We start from the raw sequence: 14,579 nt of genomic DNA on the forward strand, positions 1-14,579 counted from the left end.
CCACAGTATGGCAGCCTCAGGATAACTGGACATTTTAAATGGTGGCTCAGGGCTCCAGGACTGAGTGTTCTAGTGAACAAGGCAAAACCTGTGTGACTTTTTCTGATCTAGCCTTAAAAGCCATATAGAGTTATCTCTACTGTAGCCTATTGATTGAAGTAATTACAAGCCAGAGAGTATATGGACCCCTCCCACCTCTCTGTGGGAGCTATGTCAAAAATTTGAGACCAATTTTTTAAACTTCCACAAAAATATGCAAAAATTTGAATAGAACTTTCAAACTTTCAAGCAATGCACCTTTTTGATATCAGTAGTGCCAAAGTCCTCAATTCTTCATTTGGACACAGTCATCTTTTCACTTTATACAAAATATATCCAAGTAAATATAAAAGTTTTAAATGTTTTCAAGAAATTATTTTTCTTCCATGTCCAAAATTATCTGTTAAATTCGAAGGCAAAATGTAAATGATAATTAATGAATATCAAAATTTTCATTAAACTGTATTTTAATACAGTTGAGGCTTTCAATTCAGTTTTTTGAAATTTAATTCAGTTTTATTAAATATTTCTATAAAACTAAAACTATTCATAATTGTAAGGAATATGTGTTGTATTTCATGCATATTATATCTTGACTTACATAGCCACAAATTTAGGATTCTATTAATTGTTTAATACTGCAAATTGCTCCTCAGCTGCCGTGTACCACTGCTGTGAAAACTGTGCTAAATTGTGAATAGTAGATATAAAGGGTTCAGCAAACGAACACTCTGCTCTATTGGCAAATATTTCACTGTTGCAGTCATAGTATTTGAGAGGACAATTATGATAAGCTAATTTTTTTCTTACTTAATTACTTCTCCAACTCAAAATCCTTCGCATACTCTGAAGCAATGTACCTTTTTGATATCAGTAGTGCCAAAGTCCTCAATTCTTCATTTGGACACAGTCATCTTTTCTTTCATGGACACAGGGCCAGAGATGCGGCAGAGCATTTTTCTGGAGTTTGAATCACAGCAACAGATGTGTAGGATTGTGAGTTGCCCAGTGCCATCACTGAGCACTGGGGCCTGAGTGATAGAAGCGCCCATGTGATTGTTACCAAATTCACCATTTGCGGGTTTCTGGTTTATGGGCATCTCTAGCAGGACTAGGGCAGGATCCCCTTGCATGGTTTGAAGGTGGTGCCACTTCTCTGGGAGCATGAACTTTCAAACTTTGACTGTCTAGTCTCACTCACTGATAACTCTAGTTCAGAGTTTATAATCCAGGGAGATTCCAAGAACATGAAGCTCCTTCGACAGTGCTGCCATAGTAAACTGTGCCCTAGTCAAATTGTGGGATTTGTTTGGGCAGAACATGAAGATCTAACATGTGGAGATGTGATCATACTTGGTACTTACAATGTTTCCTGACCTTTAGATTTGAGTCATAGTTTTGGTACATTGAATGTTCTTATTTATTTGAGAGGGAAAAAGGGCTCCTTTAATCAAGAGAAACTCTTGTATCAACAAGCCTAGATAACTTCCAAAATGTAAGACCTTCATTTATATTTATTCTCTAGAAATTTCTTTTCTGTATCTGAGAATGGTATACAGAATTTAGTCTAGAGATGACCTCAAGGTCTCTACCTTCTGTTTTCAAGTTATCTAGGAATTTTCTCTGGATAATTCATACTTCATAATCATAAAGGTTTATTTTAATTAATACTCATTCTTTTGTGTGTAGAAAGATTCTCTCACTAATCCATTAGCCATATGAAGAATTCAGTCTCTCTCCTCTCTCTCACTATTTACTGGTCAAATCAATATTTACAATCATATCAGTATCAATATTTACAATCCATTTAAGTGAAGGCATTTTCTTCTTTTTTAAACCTAGAAATGGTATCTGTTATTGTTACTCTTTTCATGACTATTTACAACCAATTGTGGATTAATTTGTCCATAGTTAAAGAAATCTAAGATAGTAGCAGACAGTAGTAGTAGTAGAGTTATTTTAATTGTGTTTGGGGCTCTCTTAGCACTCTAAAAATAAGAGCAAAATAATATTATTTATCTATTTTATTACTCCTAACAGTCCGATGCGAAAACCAAAACCAATCTGGAATTTCCATATTTGTAGTAAGAGTTGTGTAAACATCAGAGTATTCACATAAGCATTCTGTATCAATTAAATTGAGTATCCCTTCCAATAAAAAATTTTTTCAATGCTAATATGATTATTGTTGTTTTAGGCATTACAAATTCAAGTAATCTTTAGCAAGTTTAGGAATATAAAAATAAAGGCTATCTAACCGTTGTATATATTTCACTTTACTTGAATTCTCAGTTCTCCAATAGTCTCTCTCTCTCCACATATCAGATAGTCTAGTATTTTAAATGTCATTCCTACCAATTATATTCAGAGAAACACAAATATGGACAATGAAAATTACCTACTTGGAAAATGGCTGTCATTTTATAGAGATTTTTTTAAAAAGTATTTTTCTTTAGCTTTATTAGGAGGAAGGTCTATGCAAAAATTTCTTTCCTAGAGTAGTCATTCCTGAGCTACTCATCTGTTATGCTTCTTACAGAAGTTCAGGAGGGTAATATCTGTTTCCTTAAAATGGTGTGATAATGGAGTACTGCAGATTTCCTGATGTGAAACAAAGAGATAACAGCCGGAAAGCTAATTAAAATAGATAGACTGACTTTAAAGAAAAGGGTAAAGCCTTTTCCTCTTACACTTTTAAATCTTCCTGCTCCCACCCACTGCAAAGACTGGAAACAATAAAATCAGTAATAAGAATGACATCTGTATGCTCACTCTTATGAGATGGCCTATTTTGTTTCCTTAAGGATTTCGTCTCTACCTTCTTCTACCTTGTTGTGTGTGGGTAACTGACAAATGCTTATTTTCCTAGCGGTGATACATTTAAAAATAATCTCCCTTCCCCAAAACGCTAGGCCAGCTAAATGAGTGACTACACTGATTAGGATCTTAAGGCAGTAACAGTATGATAGCCTTAAAGGAAATATTGCCTTTTGTTTTATACATTTCTCTGGGTTAGTGATATCCTGATACTTGATTTGTAACAAGGAAGAAACTCTGAAATCTCCATTTAGGAACAATAATTATAATTTCATTGTTTCCTTGGATTTGATGAATGCACATGGACAATGTTCTGCCCAGTATTTCTTACTCTAATGTAAAGGTGCCTCCATCATTAGGCTTATATATTCTATATTAAGAGGGAAGTGAAAAGAGAAAGAATTGCGAGCTTCATCATAATTACTGGATCGTCAGAAATGTCAACACACATAAAGATAAAAGAGGAAGTTGGTTAAAAGAGTCAAGCACACTGTTAAAAAAAAAAAGAACTAGTGAGGAATGAATAAAGAAACAAGATGAAGTCAGTATAGCTAAGCTGTTTTAAAACGGAGTCTAGATCATCAAGCTGACAAAACTGGTTTGGACTAAAAGGTCTGAGGCATGAGGAATAGATTTTATTTTACTTTAACTAGGCTGAGGACTTAAACTTTTGAACTCTTCAGTCATGCATCAGTGTCTGGAGAATGTGTAGATCCTGAAGATAACCCTCTGAGGAACTGAAGAAAGACCGTTCACATGTCCAGATCACCTGACATCCATTATCCAGGCTACGGGACATCTGGAAGATTACTATCAGACCAATCCAGAGGCTAAGAATGTAGAACTGATTCTTCTCAAGAATCAGTACTTTTTAGTCTAAGAACCCTTGCTTTTCTTTTTTCTTCAAAACACTCTGAATATTGCCTAGTTGTGTTTCCCGTTTGCATACCTTAAGACCCCTGAATAAATCTTTGCCATTTATTTTTAGTCAAAGCCTCCTGACTCTTTGTGCTCAGTTGACACTAGAGAAAAAAAATGACTATGACTATTAGAAACTGATGAATAATTAATTGAATGTAGATTTTTTGGTGGGGGATTAGTAGTAAGAAAATAATTGTATGTAAATACATATTATTTATTTATACTCTGTCTCATTTAATAAAAAATTTGTGGTGGTAGATATTTGTATAAATATCTTCCTAATTGAAAAACACAATGAAACAAAAGGAATTTTCTTCCTTAATATGGTTAAAAGTATACCTTCACAGATGAGAAGGCATTGCTTCTCATCTGTGAAGGTATACTAACAACTCACATTTGTAATTATAATAACCTTTGTAATTACAGAGCATTTTTACAATAGCTTTGTTAGGTCAACAGGACCTTGTCCTATCATAAGGATGGGGAAACAGCGTGAACTGCTCAGTGACTTGACCAAAGTGGCATCATTACTGATTATTAGAGCCAGAACTAGAACTTCAGTCTCCTCTCATTTTAGGTAGTGCTCTTTCTACTGCTGGACACACAGATAAGTATTCCAAGGTCTTTTCAAGTCACAAGTTTCTTTGGTTTTAGAGAATATATAAATGTATCACAGTATTTCTATAGTCAAACAGTGCTGTCCAAGATTTTAAATATAGAAGTTTGGAAACGGTGAAGGTGGGTATGCTGGATACTCTGTTTGCTCCACGAATCTGCTGTTTATCTCTCTCCACCCTGCTCTGTGTGCTGGGAGATCGTCCAGAGTGAACTGCATAAATGGGCTTCTGGTTAGGTTCGTCGCATTGGAGATGGATGGAGAGCAAGATTGGGTATTTAGTCTTCAGTTCCTTTCCTGCTGGGCCACAGATTGCCAATAACTGTCTCTTTAACTGAAGGTGTAGCAGACTCTGTGGCCCCCACCACCCTCAGTCCTCACTACTTCTTAGACATGGTGGTGGCTTCTTCTTGTGTAAATTCTTGCACACTCAGCCTGAGGCCTTTTTCTGGTCATAGAAGCATGCCTAGCCCATGCACAGGGCAGGCCAGAAATGCTGGACAGTTGATATCTCCAGGGAGCTGCCCTTAACCAATTATATATGGGAATTAGTGGAAAAACACCTCCACTTCCTCTCCCCTAGGTTGGGACAAATCAGGGCTGTGTTTTTTTTTACCATCTCCCAGAGGTCCCTATCAATAATGAGTCCTAATTGCACTCATTGCTGATCTTCTAATCAATGCACCCTGTGTTCGCCTCCTTCGCTGCCCTACCTCATTTACCTAGCCCCTTCCAGTGCCTTCTGAGATTGCTTCCTAAATAAACTACTTGTGCTGAAGTCTTAGCTTCAAGGTCTGCTTCTTAGGAATCCCGACCCAATACAGAAGCTACAGTTCTTGTCAGGCAGCTGTCTTCTATAGCCACAGCTTACCCTTCGAGTTGCAGGAACCTCTTATTTCCTCTCCTTGTCCCTTCAGGCCAGGTACAGTTCTGGATGCCCGCTATTGCCAGTCCCAGAGTGATTCACCATCCCATGTATGCACAGTTGCAAGACAGGCTTGGCAATGCAGTCTTTATGTCGGGTGGCTAAACAATGGATAATCTTTTAGTTAAAAAGAAAATGAGAATAAGAGGAGTGAACATCTGTCTCTATCACAGAAGCATACTTCAAATTCTAGAATTTTTTTGAGACATGTTATGAGGTAATTAAATGATCAAAAGCAACGCTAAGCAGGCCAGCAATGATTACAATGTCATTGCCACCATAAGGTCAATAAAAACATCAGGATTATCAACAGATTGCTCTTCAGGATGTTTGCCGTTTGGGAAGAGCCAGTTCTGCCCTGGCCATGATCTTCTTGGAGGCAGAGTTCTTGCAGTTTCTTTGTAGTACCAATATGATGACATACTAACCTCATGCTTCTTAGTTTTCGCAAAAGTGCTCCATACCCAGCTGCCTTATGTGTTTCATTTTACATCTCAGGCATCGCTGTGACAATATTTGTACTCATTTGTAGCAAAAATAATTTTTTTCTTTTTACATATCAATAAAAATTTGGAGGGACTGCTGGGAGGGATTTGATTTCTTGAGTACAGTGGTTGAGAATCCCCATGTTATTTGTTTTAGAAAATAAGATGAATAATAAACAGTCCCTTTCTTCTAGAACTCAAAGTCTAGCTGTGATGGAGGGCGGGAAAAGAATTGAAGGGAAACTTGGGGTGGGAAGGAATAACACCAGCATAACTGGCAGGGTACTTTGTTAAGATGTTGATTATCATGAGTTCCCAATCTTACCCTGACACAAGGTGCCTGAAGCAATAGGGTAATAGGTAAGAAATAAAGGGATACCTTTGAGGGCCAGGGGAGAGAGTGGAAATTCTGGGGCACTGAGGAGGGGATGGAGGTTGGTGGGCCATGAGTAGGAGAACCCTCTCTTGTTCTGTAGTCTTGTCCTAGTTGGTAATATCTCAGAAAAGACGGCTGTATGGTGCCTTAGGCGGGCTCCACTGCTGGCACCGGGATTTCCAGCGGAGGCAGAACTTCCTCACCAGCCCTTCCCCATTTCTACTTAGCATTGGAACAGAAAGCCTGTTACATTTCAAGACTGGGCAGTGAGACTATCAGAAGGATCAAGGTAGGTGAGAGATTAGAAGTCCTTCCCCCATTTTCTGATCCTTACGCTTCTCCCAGATTCTGGTGTGAATCAGGAAGATAAGGGGACTCCAGGGATGACTGTGGTGGACGGACTTTCTTGGTAGCTCAGGGTAGCTGAGATGGATTTAAGTTGATACAAAGAAAACAAAGATGACAAAACTGGGACACCTTAATGTGGTGGTTTATGATAGAATCTGCTCTGTGCATAAATGAGGCAAAGCAGAATGTGACAAGGGATCTATGGGAGGCCAAGTGATGTAGTATAGCTGTAATAAATCATGGCATATTGTTTGCTTTTTGGGAGCACTGTAGTTCCTTTTTCACAAAGCTTTTTTCCAGGTAGGCAGAGGAAGGAACTAGAGGGCAGTTAAATAGAGAAGGGGGGAAAATTATTTCCTCATTGATCTCTTCTGGCTTGTTCCTATTTTATAACACAAAGCACAGGAACAAATAATGTACATGTGGTAAATATTTATGTTAGCCGAGCATGAATGAAGTATTTTCTGATCATTCTTTCTACGTTCCCCTAGTTGTATATCACGCTTTAGCACATCTTGTAAAATCCATATTTTCATCCTCTGGGTTATGGAGGCAGAGAAAACGCTGTCTAGTCTGCAAGGCGTTATGGCGCACAGTGCAGATCCCTTTGCTCCCCCCATCTCTCCCTCCCACAGACACCTTTCTCCAGCGGCAGTTTCTCTTTCTCATTCCAGAGGCTTCAGAGCAGAGAGCTCTATGTAATTTCTATTTTTCCTGGAAGAAATTATGGCGAACAGTCGAGTGGGTAGGCTTAGAGACGTTTTCTATACATAGTCTGTATATCTTTGATTCTAAAACACTTGATTAAACCAGATATTTAATGTTTTGAAATGAAGAATGTGTCTTGCAATCAATGTCAAAAGAAATCTGTCTGTTTCCAGGCAGAACTGTAAGTGATGCTGTGTTTGTCGTTGTGCACGAGCATGCTTAGTGTCGCTTGGAAGATATCTTTTTATTTAATTGCCAACTCAGATGAGTTATTTGTAACAGTTCTTAATGCAGGTGAATTTTAATTTAATTCTAGATTCCCAGCTGGTTTTTAAAAACTTTTTTTAAAGATTATATTTCAGCAAACCTAAACTTTTTAAAAATAAAGATTGCCTGCTATATGACAAGCAATTAATTTAAAAGCAACAGGGATTGTCACATACTTTGAGCTAGATCAGAAAAATCTCAGAGTTGGGAGAGATTTTTGGTGATCAATTCCCTGGGGAATGGTCCATCTATTAAAAGGTCTTAACTAACTTTTTCTCTAAAATTTTTACTATTTTTACTAGAAATGTTTAATATTTAGTAGAAGTAATAATAAAAACGTATAAAGAAAAGTCAATAAACTTCTTTGCCTCCCCTCCATTCATTGCCACCCTCCATTTATCCCCTCAGAGGAGGATCCTTCCATGTCTTTTTCATGCTCATGCATGATGGGCATATGTAGGTTTTTGTTTAAAAATTCCAATGATTATATACTAGTCCCGAGACGACCTAGAGCAGATTCGGCAGTGCTGCACTAAGAAGCCCTCAGTTCCTGGAATAGTTGTTCTCCCCACAGCCTCTCCCTGTCTCTTTGTGAGCAGGCCCTCAGGTTGCTGGAAGATGAGAGCTCACAGGAGCCCACAGGCACTGTATCTTTGCTACCGGAGCTTGTGCTCACAGAAGCCCAGAGGCACCTAAGAAATTATCCCTGTAGCCCCGGGGTCAGTGACTGCTAAGTGCAAAGTATGAACTCTAGCTCTCCTGCCCTCTTATCAATATAATTTAGTCAATATCATTTCAGGTAATATTCTGGATTTATTTTGTTTTTGACACTAAAAACAATGCTAAAATATATAAGTTTGTACAGACCGTCTCTAACATACAATGATGGAGAAAGGATACATTTAGGAGAAACTGTACTCTGAATTCTTATCTTTTTCTGGGCTAGAAATATGCAGTACATTACTTTCTCTGTGACCCTGGGTAGCAGCAATAAAATGATTTTGTCCAATTGTAGGCTAATGTAAGTGTTCTGAGCACATTTAAAGTAGGCTAGGCTAAGCTATGATGTTTGGTGGATTAAGTATACTAAATGCATTTTTGACATGATACTCTCAATTTATGATGGGTTTATCAGGATATAACTTCATCGTAAATCAAGGAGCATCTGTACATATATCATTATGTATTTAGCAAAAGTGGAGTTTGTGGGTAAAAGGCATCCTGTACTTGAGTCTACTGAGATTGAACCAAGAGACTCGCTATAGTGTTAAGACAAAGTGATGGACCTAGAAGTCTGAAAAGGGACCTAAAGGAGGGAGCCAGGCAAAAGAATTTTGTTTCTTTCTTTCAACAAACATTTACTGATCTCCTACTATGGGTAGTTCTGTGCAGGGTCTACGTATTCCATAGAGAATAAAACAGAAATGGTTCCTGCCCTCTTGGAGCTTGTTTAGTCGGGGGCGGGGGGGGAAGACATTAAGCTATGATCTTCTAAGTAAATGTTTGCAAATTGGCTAAGTGCTATGAAAAACAATAAAGGATGATCTGCAAGAATATAACGAGGGGCCTAATTTAGAATGGCAGATCAGAAACAACATTTCCGGGGAAGTGACAATTATTAGAAAATAAAAAGTTTAAAAATTCCAATGTTTAGATTGCTTACAGAATTCTAAAATTCATTCTAAACGATTTTATTTTGTATTTATTAGAACAGAATAGACTTGAAATTGAGTTTTGCTCCACTTAGCAATGACTGCAGAACGGCCATCTTTTTGCTAAATTCCTCAGACATTCCCTTCTCTAGTTTGTCCTCTCTACCCCGCCCCACCCATCCTTTCATATTTATCCTATTTTAAAAGTTGTGATGATATTTGCAAGGTGAAATTTGCCCAGCTTCCAGCTCCACCTTTCTCCAGGCCTACATCAGGCTAAGATGCTAGAAAGAGGTCTTCCATGAAGTGATAAAAAGTGACAAAGAGGCGGTGAAAAGTGACAAAGATCCTGTGATAGAACAACAGGAGATCTATGAGAGGTGGCCATATTAGTAGGAGAAATGTTTGGCTTAAATGTATCATGCTGAGGTATCTGAAGGGTCCAAATCCTACCACCACTACCAGTCTGTAAGAGGGAAACTGGCACTTGCAGGATAGGGCAAAAGGGAAGGGAGTGAAAATTAAGGAGACCAGAGACACCGGGAGAACCCCAAAGCCAGAACAGTCCCCGACACCTGGTAGGTGTTCAATAAATATTTGTTAAGTAAATGAATATATGAATGATGCTCATCAGGGCAGATTGTGTGTGGACTGATCAGCAGCCACTTGGGAGAAAGAAAGGTGCTGTTTTGCCTCAGACCTTGGACTGTATGTGTGTGCGATGGTTTAATAATTAGAATTTTTTTCTAGTAATATTCTGTGCCTGCTTGGATTTCTAAATTCTAAGGGCTCAGATAAGAAAACATACCATTCTTTCTCAAGATAGGGGGAGTGTCAGATATGAATGAGGTAGGAGTTTAGGCAAATCCAGGGCTTGGGTGGGGGTGAGTGCTGAGGCTGAGTATTCAGACCTGGGTTCAGTTTGCTTGACCAGACCAGGAATCACTGTCCGAAGCTTAGGTACCATCATCTTCCAGTAGTCAGTTGGCTGGAAACCAAGAAGTTCTGTGTGACTAGAGTCATGAAAGGCAAATTGGGTCATATCCCTGGCATATCCCTGTTGGGGACAGGGAGAAGACCTATTGTCACCTCAAACCAAGTCTCACCACAAATAGGCTGGACATAATTATGACATCCTCCTGGCTATTTTGAATGCTAGCTAGAAGGATAAGATGTGAAAAAGACCTCATTTACATATAATTTTTCTTATGGAAATGTGAGGGCTATTAGAATAGCTAATCAAGGGCAGCTATTTATTAAGCACTTATGCAAGGCACTGGACTAGGTGCTCTGGGATATGGGAAGAAGTGTATGGGGAGGAGAAAAAAACAATTTGCAGTCTGACTCAAGAATAAGAATACGAAGTCAGACTCCAGATTGTGTGTATGAAACATCTTATACATGAAAAAAGCTAGCAGTGCATTAAACGAGTGCCAAATTACTTGGCACTTATGAGAGGAGAATTATGCTGTCAGGATTTGAAGGAGGGAGGGTTAGCTGCAAGACTAATGATTTAAGGTTTGAAGTAGACCTTGAAGGATGAGCTGGGAGAACCATCTAGGCTAAGTAATGATCTCAAAAGTCTGAAGACCGCTATGATCTTTTCCTACTCTCCTATTTCTTCAGATTCTGCTGGCCCCGCTGGATGAAGGGCCTAATGTAAAGGGGAGCAGGGGGCCTGACTTCAGCGTTGCCTCAGGGTTTGTCACCCTTGCTGATCTCTGCAGAGGCAGAGGCATTCACAGTAACACGAGAGCTTCCTGCTCCAGACCCGCCTGGTATTGTGGGCTATTTTTGTCTTCAAAAGCTGGGTGTGTGTGTCATGCTGTTAAGGTCTTGAACACAAGATTCTAGAACCAGCGGTGTCTGAAATTAGAAGACAGAAATTTGTACCCTTGGGAATCTTGATAGCTTAGCGAGTATGATTCTAGACACCGAGGGTTGGTTAAAAGTGGTAAATTTTTCTTAACTCCAACTTTTCTCCTCCTCAGAGCTACTTTAAGTTCTCTGGCCATGTTACTATACGAGGTTGGCTCTCTGGAGAAACATGGGCATTTTCCTTACTTTTATTATTATTTTTTTCAAATTGTGGAAACAGCAGTCATTTAGTCCTTCCTGCCCAACCCTGGCCCCAGAGTTTCTGACTTCTCCCCAGAGACGCTTATTTGGAAACTTTTTGAGCCAGTGGAGAATCGACTTAGCCCCCTTAGTGGAGGCTTTTTTTGCTTTCAGACCAATGGGAATATTGTGTGTCCCGGATGGAAAGATTTGAATACTACCATTATCACACTGAGTCTATATAACAAGGCTATTTCCGTGTCTTGGCACACAGCCTGAGTTAACTTTGCTTTGCTGGATGTAGATACAATGAATTCTGTTTGAACAAGAAATCATGTGTAACAAATGCTTTTGCAAAACCATGTCCATTTAGCAATTACTTTAATAAAGATGTGCTTCGGCAAGGGAGTTCAGTACAACAGCTGCAGTTAAACACCTACGTAATGTTTAACTTAACATTTAAAAACTAAACTTTTATTTTAGAAGACATTTTGATTTACAAAAAAGTTGTGAAGTAGTACAGAAAGTGCCCATATACTCCATACCCAGTTTTCCTTGTTATTAATAACTTAGAGTGGTACATTTATTACAGTCATTTTTTACAGTCAATGAACCAATACGATACATTATTATTAACTAAAGTCCACACTTTATTCCATTTTTCTACTTTTTACTCAACATTCTTTTTCTGTTCCAGAATCCCATCCAGGATTCTATGTTACATTTAATCCTCATGTCCTCTTACGCTCCTCTTGGCTGCAACATTTTCTCAGACTTTCCTTGCTTTTGATGACCTTGATAGTTTTGAGAAATACTGGTCAGATGTTTGTAGAATGTCCCTCAGTTGGGATCTGTCTGATGTCTTTCTCATGATTATTCTGGGGTTATATATTTTGTGGAGGAGGACCACAGAGGTGAAGTACCATTTTCATTACCTCATACCAAGGATATACACTATCAAGATGACCCGTCACTGTTGATGTTCATCTTGTTCACCTGGCTGAGGCAGTGTTTGTCAAGTTTCTCCACTGTAAAATCACTCTTTCTTCCTCCCTTCCCACATTCCATTCTTTGGAAGGAAGTCACTATGTGCAGCCCACAGTGGAGTGTTACGTTCCACCTTCTAGAGGGCAGAGTATCTACATAAAGTCTTTGTAATTCTTCTCAACAGGAGCTTTACTTATTTTCCCTCATTTATTTATTTATTAAATAATTTATTTATGTCAGCATAGACTCATGGATATTTATTTTATACTTTGGGATATAATTGAGTACTATTTCATTTTTATTGTTCAAATTATTCTACTTTTGGTTATTGGGAGCTCATACAGTTGGCTCCTGTGTCAATTTGATATACCCATCACTGTAGGGTTTTTTGAACACTTCTTTCTGGCACTACAAGATGCTCCAGGCTTACCTTGAGTATTTTCTGCCCCAGTCCTAGAATCAGCCATTTCTCCAGTAAGTTCTGGTTCCTTTTATTGAAGAATGATTTTAGAATACAAAGATCTAGGGGCTAGATGTGTTCATTGCTACTTGGGTATCATTGCTTCAAATGCTTAGAGCAAGGAAACAAACAAATATTCTAAACCTTGTGTACACACAACAATAAATATTGCTATATTTATCCACCTGTATATTACATTAAACATGAGTTCATACTGTCTCTAACTCTAATGCATTACCACATGGATCATTCTAACCATCTCCCCTTATTTGTCTGTAACCTTCCACTGTAACGGTGAGAACACTGACTCCTGTTGCCATCCACTTACTTAATTGTTCGATTCTAATATACATGCATAGTGCTCTCAGAATTATGAATCTGTATCCCCATGGGAAACAGCTTCACTGAGTAATGTGGTTTTGTACAGTTCCTTTACTTTTAGTCTTACAAACTTCACTCACGTGTAAAAGTGACTTAGGTCAGCACCCTTTTCCCCTACTTGCTTCGGTGAAGTTGTTTCATACATTTGTAATACAGTTACGTTCTTTAGTCACAATCTGCGTTCCATGCTGGGATCCCTTAACCTCTTGAATAATTTTCTAAAAATTTGTTAAGGGTCATTTTTTGGTCCCCTGAAGTTCTATAGATTTGACAAATACATGTCGTTATGTGTCTACCATTGTAGTATCATCTTGAATAGTATCGTCCCCAGAAAAATCCTCTGCATTTCCCCTATCCAACCCTGCCCCCTCCACAATGAATCTTTGGCAACCACTGATCTCTTTACTGCCTATTTAAATTTAACTTTTTAAAAAATTTTTTAATTAAAAAATATTTTTAAAAAATTTTGGAGCTTTTATAAATTAGTTGGGCTTTTATAGAAAGTGAGTACTTTTTTTTTGGAAATGAACATCTTTGACCCTAAAGAAGTTACATGAGTTATTAGTTATCATACTTGCAACTCGTGGATTTGGGGTTTACCTCCTGAAGCAGCAGTAAAATCTTATCATTTTTAAGGAAGTGACATTTCACTAATTAGTGACCTTGAGATATTTAGAGGAACTGGGGCACTTGGTGGGGTAGTGGGATGAAGGAGGCAAAGAGGATGTTTTAACAGAAAATGTAAGAGATTTCAGACTTCACCACATTCTGGGATCAGGTTAAATGTAGACCTGTAGTTTAGGACCTTCTTTTCAATTCTGCAAACTCCTCATTAAATCTCTGCTCTGCTTGAAGTTGCTGTGCTATATGCTCTAGGCCTACCTTCTTCAGGTGTCACTGTTTGGTCACATACTTCTTCTTTGGAAGCATACAAGGATTTCTGTAGCTCAGAGTTTAGGGCATTCCTTTCTGACTACTAAGGCCACTGGCTTATCCTGGAAGGACAGAGACACAGGCAACCCCAGGTCATACTTTACTCTCCATTCCCCTCTCTCAACGTGGCCCCAGTTCCACAGTTGCTGTTGAATATATAAAGTACTTTAAATTTGGGGAAGAGAGTGGAGAGACCCCTTGTGCTATAGAAGGAAAGACTTCTGCTCTTTTCCCTTAGGTGCCCTGGGTTACATCTGAAAAATATGTGGAAAAGAGACATGAGAAGACAACATATTGTTTAATCTGAACATATATCTAGCATATACGTGAACAGTGCCAGCTATGTCCTAGGGTGTCTTTCGGAAGTTCTCACATATTTATTCTCCCCTTTCCCCTACAATGACTCTGTGAAGTAGATTAAAAAAAAAAAAAAGCTTTATGTTACAGGTTAAGAAACAGATTCAGAGAGGCTGACTAATTTGATGGTAGAGAAGTACAAATTCAACCGTGTTAATCTGTGTTTCTCTTTTGATAAGACATGTATGCAGTGCTGATAGACCGTCAAAGAACAATGTTAAATAGTGTCAAGTAAATTTGATATGATTT

This window comes from Pteropus vampyrus, unplaced genomic scaffold, assembly GCF_000151845.1.
Source record: "Pteropus vampyrus isolate Shadow unplaced genomic scaffold, Pvam_2.0 Scaffold238, whole genome shotgun sequence".
NCBI classification, from domain to species: domain Eukaryota; kingdom Metazoa; phylum Chordata; class Mammalia; order Chiroptera; family Pteropodidae; genus Pteropus; species Pteropus vampyrus.